Source organism: Tachysurus vachellii, chromosome 5 (assembly GCF_030014155.1).
Source record: "Tachysurus vachellii isolate PV-2020 chromosome 5, HZAU_Pvac_v1, whole genome shotgun sequence".
Taxonomy (NCBI): domain Eukaryota; kingdom Metazoa; phylum Chordata; class Actinopteri; order Siluriformes; family Bagridae; genus Tachysurus; species Tachysurus vachellii.
The window spans coordinates 25578890-25587292 of NC_083464.1; the positions used below are offsets into that span (position 1 = coordinate 25578890).

The 8403-nt window shown below is 34.3% G+C and overlaps 1 long non-coding RNA gene across 1 annotated transcript; it reads left to right on the top strand.

Annotated features, from left to right (window-relative positions):
• Positions 1-3381: 3381 nt before the first annotated feature.
• On the top strand, positions 3382-8045 carry LOC132846181 (uncharacterized). Its single transcript, XR_009648473.1, has 4 exons — positions 3382-4700; positions 6069-6123; positions 7211-7244; positions 7618-8045. It is a non-coding gene; the product is annotated as an uncharacterized LOC132846181 (long non-coding RNA).
• Positions 8046-8403: the final 358 nt, after the last annotated feature.

Sequence of the window (8403 nt, forward strand, 5' to 3'; positions counted from 1 at the left end):
AGAGAGAGAGAGAGAGAGAGAGAGAGAGAGAGAGAGAGAGAGAGAATTAAGGAGTATACAATATAGAACTTCTCCACTCCTAATATAAGTGTACTAATAAATAACAGTATCAGAATATTTTATTGATCTCCTCAGGGAATTTGTAACTATTTAAGCCCAGGGTGTGCAGAATAGTACTAAATACGCCCACTTGACTGACACTATCCATATTTGTTGTCTCCTCATTACTACATCACTACAAGAGAAAGACGAGTTTCTGCAAGGAAATGTTTATGTATAAGCTCCATCAATTTAATACATCATTGTCTATCAGATTCAGAATAAGGTGGAGATAACGTTTGCTCTTCAAAGTCTTTAAAATGAACAAAAAAATTTAAATCTTGAAATTAACTTAGTTCTTCTGCTCATCTATGACCAAAGATGGAAACGGAGGCAGCTGAATGATTATGTATTTGTAAATAATGATCTGATTCTATAAGATAATTTTTTAACTCTTCTAGTCAATACTAGAAATATAATAATAGCAGTGTTACAATGAGACTTATGTTAACTAGGTCAACAGATTTTTTATCCTAATTAAGAAATATGTATATGATTAACTCGGAGGAGTCTGTAATGTCATTACATTATACTTGTGAGAGGTATTTATTTAACTATTAAGTAACAATTAAAGTTAATCAATTACCTGCTTTATTTAATACAAATATAAATACAATGTATACAGAAAATAAAAAGTGAAGATAACTTACAACCTTAGAGTACTACATCACATACATACTGTAAGATGCATAGATGGTAAAAGAATTTAAAAGCACCTGATGGTAAAGGCCCTAAGATACATGATCTAAAGTGTCTCAAATGGTATGGGCCTTGGGATACATGATGATAAACCTTTAATATCATGATCCAGCTCGGACTTTGGCCACGTGCTTATGTTTTTGTTCTTTGTCACGTGTCTGCCCCACCCTTGTTTACTCCTCCCCATCTCTGCACACCTGTTCCTCATGTGTTAATTGTTCATAGTATTTAACCGTGAGGCGTTGCCTATGGCAGCACGAAATCCTTGTCTTCTTTTGTCATCTGTTGTCTCGTGTCATGTCTGGTCATGTCTTTGGGTGTTGTGTCTTTGTCCCTGTTTCGTGTTTTTTAAGTTAATAAATTCAGTTTATTTTATCCTATCCTGCATTTGCGTCTGTTTTTACCCCGCATCGCTGACAGAAGGATTCCGCCACTTTAAGACCCAGCAGGATAGCATCAGCCTGGACCGGCTTATTGTGGGAGTATTTTTTTTCCTGGACTGTTGTTTTTTTTTTGTGTGTGTGACATTGGTTCGCGTTTGTTTCGGTGAGGGACGCCGCTCCGCTTCCAATTTCCCGCCTCACTTCCTGCTTGCGGTCGATGTCACCAGCCCGAGTTTTGTTTTGTTTTTCGGTATCCTGCGACATTGCCCCGCACCTGTCCGGTGGGGGACGTCGCTTCACTTCCTGTTTTTCGGTGGAGGACACCGCCCCACTTCCTGTCCATGGGGGGTGTTGCAGGCTTGTGTTTTCCCCCATGGATATTTTTGTGATTTTTTGCTCTGTGGCGGATGATTTTTTTCCTGACCTCCCCCCCTTTCTGGGTTTCTGGACGTGGGTCTGGCCACGGTGTTTCGTGCATCGTGGGGCTGTGGACGTCACTCAGCCCTTCAGCTCGGCTGTGGACGTCACTCGGCCCTCTCTGGCTGCGCCGCAGTGTGCCTTGATCCTCCACCTGCCTCACCATGTGCCTTGCTCCCCCCATCTGCCTCGCCCCGCCGTGTGCCTTGCTCCCCCCTTCTGGATCTTGTCCGGATCGGGGTCCCCTCGGATATAGTTTGATAAGGGATTGATGCGTCAGGAGCCGTGTCTTTGTCACGTGTCTGCCCCGCCCTTGTTTACTTCTCCCCATCTCTGCACACCTGTTCGTCATGTGTTAATTGTTTATGGTATTTAACCGTGCCGTGCTGCCATAGAAATCTTCTGTTGTCGTCTGTCATCTTGTGTCATGTCAGGTCATGTCTTCGTCCCCGTTTCATGTTTTTTAGTTAATAAATTTAGTTTATTTCATCCTATCCTGCATTTGGGTCTGTTTTTTTCCCCACATTGCTGACATTCAATGTAATTTACAATACATACTTTTTTTATACCCCTGAGCCTAATTTGATGTGTCTTATGACCATAATACTGAATAGAAGTGACACAATCTAGATAACGATCGCCTGAAACCCCCCTCCCCCAAACATACTGTATGTTCGTTTGGTACTTGAGATGGAGTTGGTGGGAACAAACACCAAAACACAACAAGTAGTCTCAGTATGTTAAAGTGTAAGCATTGTACAATATAAAACTATATACTGTCAATTTCATAAATCTTTATGATATTTATGATATTATGATGTTTACCATGAAATAGGGATTAGAATGAAACCAAACATGCTCTGAGAAACATTTTAGTTAAGGTTAGGTGAGCAGGTTTAGTTCACTTTAAGCTTAAATAAATTACTGACACAATTTATAAATCTACTACAGTTTTTCTTTTTGTCATAGAAATGTAGTACTGATTCTAAGATCTATAGTAATTCATCAACTGGAAAAATAATAAATAGAAATTAAAAATAAATAAATACAGTTGAAAATATCAGCATTACTATTTCCACAACACATTTCATCATTACCAAGAAAAGACATTTAGAAATGCATTTTCACCTATGTTAGATTTTACTAGGTAAAAAAGATGAATGAATGAATGCAGGCTTTTGAAAATAGGCATAGGTGTAGCTTTGGTTTGCACACTGGGGGGTTAAAGTGTATATGGATATGGGTGTGTGCCTTTAAATTGCATTTAAATAATATATACATTTTGGAAAAAAGGTTAAATTTGGTCAAATGATTGTTTCATAAAACAATTACAAGGGGCATAATAAATGTACACCAGTAACTAAACCTTATACACATTTATTATAACTTCAGGTACTCTGTGGACCAGAGGAGTGTTAAACACCATTTTCCATTTCCAGTGAATCCAGAGTTTCTATTTCACATAGGTTAGATTTGACTATGCATAAGCAGGCTGACGACATTTCTTATTCATGTCTTTGCAAATGTATGTAGGCTTGGCTAAGGATGTTTGACTATCTGTATTGAGAATCAGGTTGGGAGTTTTAAGCAAAGACTAACAAGATAAGGAAACTGATTTTGGACATTTGCATCAGACTGTGTTTATGTTTCACATGCTATAAGCAGCAGCTGCTTTGAGGTCAAGTGCAAGAGAATTAAATGTAAACAAGCAAAGCTATATTTTTGCCTTCTAAACTTGAACTTTACATATGAAGCTCATAAAAACAAGCACATACTGTATATGTACATATAGCACACATGAGATTTCCAGTAGCATTTATTCGACTTTCTGTATTTAATATGTTGCATATTCTTGCTAGATTTGCAAATAAATATTTTTTTCTTTTAATAACAATTTTATTACTGTTTTGTGTTTATAAACACATATTCCCTAGCAGGCTTAGGTTTAGATCTTAAAGGGTTAAAAAAAATACATGGACAACGGCGGAAATAGGCAACAGAATTGAATGTGATCAAGCAAAAATATATTTTTGCCTAAACTTGAACTTTACATACGGAGCTCAAAGCAAGCACAAATTTGTGCATATAGCGCACATAAGACTTCTAGTAGCATTTATTCTACTTTCTGCATTTAACATGTTAACATATTTATTCTGCATGTTCCTGCTAGATTTGAAAACAAGTTTTCAATTATTAAAACACATTTAGAAACACATATTCCAAAGCAGGCTCAGGTTTAAGTCAAAAAGGGTTAAAAAAAAATACATGTACAATGGCGGAAATAGGCAAGTCCTCATGCAAATGGCTCACAAAGATGTGTGCATCAAGCTGCGTTTTTGTTTCCCTCTGTCTTTTGCTTTGTGCTTTAAATGAAGTTACATAGCACAATCACTTTGCTGTAAATCCTATGGACCAGCATTGTACCAAATAATTACAGCACCTGTGATTTGCTTTTCTGATGTAAAATACCACTTTTTTGAGAGTTCCTGTAAATTGCATGACTAATCTGATTCCTCATCTATTTCATTTCTTCATTTTTGCTGGGTGCACAAGGTAAGTTCTACATAATAACATTAATATGTAATATTGATACAAAAAGGAAATAAATTAGCTACAGTGTACGCATAATTATATTTATAAAATACTTATACTAACATATGCAGACAGAAAGATGTAGTTATGTTTCAGTAATATTATATATAAACAGCATAACTGACATTGGAATGTACTGTTATAGGAAAACAAATTAAAGTTACTGTTATAACTATGGAACACATTATGAAATAGCAAAAATAGAAAATAGCAAATAGAAATAATGTTAGTCGGTAATATTTTTACTTCTAAAAATCAAGTTTTTCTCATTTAAACAAACACATATTACTAGACAAGCTCAGGTTTAAGTCAAATGTATGTCTATGCTTACATTCAGCAGTTTTTTCTTTTTTCTTGAAATGCAATGAAAAGCCAAAAGTCTGTTTTGTTGCCATAGATTACATGAAGAAATCACTACAGAAATTTAACCAAGAGTTACAAAATGCCTGTGATGTATGTGATTTGATTCTGAAACACTTCTTTATTTCTGCCAGCATCTGAGGACATAAGGTAAGTTCCTAAATATTTAAACTGCATAATAACATTGTAATAATTCTTTAAAAAAGAAATATAAGAACACAGGGTATTAAGGGATTATCGAAGGCTCTGGTACATGAACTGGACATTTATGTGTAATTAATTTTCATTTATATACTTTTTTTGCATTTTTCATATTTTAGTTTGTTTCGGTGACATTTTAAATAATGAGCTTTCTTTGATTTTAAAAATACAACAGCACACAATAGAGAGAAACATTAAATCAATTAAATTATTTTAAATTTACAGAGGCTCAAAAATAGTTTACACGTTTTTTATTATATGCTATTGTTAACTATATGGTAAAATAAATATCTACAATGAATATAACAGTATAGACAGATAATAGAATATTAATGTACTTGTCAGGGGAAAGTTCCTAAGCAAAACCATTAACTTACATGGGTCATTTTTATTTAACGGTGGCTATACTTGAAACGTGATCAACCAGCAACAGAACAAAACATTGGCTTCAAGTTGTCTGTTTTTAGGTAAGACTCATAGAGATTACATCACACTACACAAAGGGTGTGTTTCACCCTTATGATATATATATTACAATCATTTAATTTAAATGTTAATGCACACTAACGTTTTGTTTCATGAACCAAAAAATTCATTATTGTTAATTATGGATTATATTATCATACACAAATGTTTAATGTTTACACACTGTGACTTTCACGAGTGTGTGGAGAGGCAATGAAGAGGTTTTGGGATATATTAGTCACCTGACTCCTCCTTCCCACCTATACACACACACAAGGGCTCTAAAGATACACCTCTGTTATGAAGTCTCAATACTTCTTTATCTGTTGTCACCCGATGCTTCTTTAAACAGCTGACTGAGGATTTAAATATGAAGCTAACTGAAAGCAGTGAAAGGCTATAAAAAGAAATCAAATGCTTTAAATGCTTCACAATTTTCACTGATCAAAATGATACTTAAGGGGATATTTGGAAGTCAAGGCAAGATCTGAAAGTACAAGAATGCATGAAAACTCAAATAACAGCAAGAACCTGCAGGAAGGTTCAGCTAACATACATTGTCTTGCACTATTCTACTGTGTTACTATTAACTATGCAGTAACTATCTGAATCTGAGCAAGCTTAGGTCTTAAGAGAGTTAAATGATATGGAAATAGAGATGTGCTCATTCAAATGTATGCACAAACGTCTACATTTACATCCATCTGCTTTCTGTTTTTCACTTTCATTTCTCTTGCATCCTAAGAAGGAGGAAAAATCTCTTTCATCCTATAATAAGCACCTTTTGTTTTAAACTTTAGAAACGAGATATTTTCAATACTTTGGATGTTTTTGTGTTTTTTCCCTGTAAAGTTTACAAGTTTCCAAATCGTGGGACTTCACTTCTGCAACCAGCCGAGTGAACAAGGTAAGTTTTTATACACCATATTTTCAAACTTTCTTAGATGATATGACATCATTATTTTATTATATATTGTTTTACCTAAAAGCAGAAGTCTAACACAATAACAATAAATGCATTGATGGCAGTTTAAGTAAATGTATGAGTATGTTCATATGTATTTTTTTGAATGATAAGTTTTTTCTCAGATTATGATTTTAGTTTTAAATTGTTGTTTTAATTAGTGCACATTACATGTGTTCAAATTTGTGTTAGTATTTTATTAAAATTCTAATATTATTAAAAACATTGAATCATCCTTTATTCATTTTTATTTCCAAAGCAACATAACATCATTTGCTTTGCTTTGTCACAGTAGCTTTAGTTATCATAAAGGACCTACTATTACACACAATTACATCTAGTGTAACATTTCTTAAATGGTGGGAAAACTTTTCCATGTGCAAATTTTTAGTAAATTTATCTAAGCATAGTTTGAGTAAGATTTGCACAGTATCAAGGATTATTCTTAAATAAATTTAACTAGCAACTGTCTTGTTTTAGAAGTACAGTTTAATCAAGCTAGATTTAAAGGAACTACATGAACCTTAATTCTCAAAAGTAACAAAAAAAAATACAAATCTAAACTTTTTCATTATTGCATGATAGTCAGTAAAATCTTTAATGGTTGCAATCAAAGCAGCACACTAATGAATAAAAGCACCAACATTAGCCTAATTAAACACTAATCTGGCCAAACCCAAGATGATTAATGAGTTGTGTGTCTGAACCTCATACTGAGTAACAAAAATACGAACAACATACAAGGGTTAAGTCATCCTGATATTGTGTTATTTGATTTTTGACAAATCACAAGTGTGCTCTTTTATTTTAAGCTGAAACATTAGCAAAAAAAAAATAAATGCAATCGCAAACTATATTCCTTTATAGAATTTTGTGCCATAAAAAGTCTTACCAAACAAATGTTCTGATTATGTTTTGCACAATATTTCCACTATGTACAATAGTATGTATAATATGAAGACTTAACTGAAGCCGTTTTTCATAAGTGCTTAAATATGTACTTCTTTATTTCTTACATTTGTACCACCAGCTGACTGCTGAGCCCAAAGTACATTTCCAACAAGGTAATCTGTCTAATACATCTGTATAATATAGTTATTTGGTGATTTTTTTTTTTTTTAGGATTGAGGATAATTTAAACATACAACACAGACCAGAAATATACAACATATAATTGTGTTTTATTTTGTGTATTTTACTTTTACAAAAGTTCAATCAGTAATAAGGACATTGCAAGCAGAAATCTGTATAATGTTGTATTAATTTTGAGTTTCATATCTAAGATTGCTCGATTAGTTTCTTGCACAAAACACAATTACAGAAAAAAAGGAGAAGGTAGAGAGAGAGAGAGAGAGAGAGAGAGAGAGAGAGAGAGAGAGAGAGAGAGAGAGAGAGAGATTGTGTTTAATAATAATTGTATGTGTATTTTATTTACAGCAGTTCATTAATAATGACACAATCAAGTCTCCGTTTTGTCTCCTGGAACACAAATGGTATTAAAGATACCACTAGGTCACCACAAAAGTTCTCAAAATTGTTGAACAGCCTTAGCAACCTTCAAGCTGATGTTGCCTTTATACAAGAGACACATGTTGGGACAAACAATTACCAAATCTTGGAAGATGTTCCAGGCTGGAGATCCTACTTCACTGTGCACAGCTCTCGCAGCAAAGGAGTCGCTATACTGATAAGAGACAGTGTACCATTTGAGTACATATGTCATGATGAGGATTATAGTGGAGGTTACATTGTGCTCTTCTGTAAAATATATGGTGAACTATACACACTGGTTAATGTGTACAATCATAAAGCAGACAGAAATGTCTTAGATAGACTGAAAGAGTATTTGATGGAAACAGCTGAACGCATGCTAGTGATTGGAGGTGATTTCAACACAGTTTTCCATCCCTGCTTTGATCGGAGATTAAATTCTGAAGCAAAGTGTCCACCAAGGTGTTCAGCTTTTTTAGAAGATTTTACAGTTTCTCTTAATCTCAGAGACATCTGGTCATACAAGCGCCCTACTGATGAGGGCTTTACACGACGTCAGAATGATAGTTACTCCAGGATAGACATGTTTTTCCTTCCAGATCACAAAATGGGACGAGTGGCTAATATTAATGTAGCGAACAATGAAGCTGAAGTACAGAGACTTTCTGATCATTATCCTCTTATACTAGAACTTACAGTTCAGCGCAGACCTAAAACAATCCTCCCAAAAGT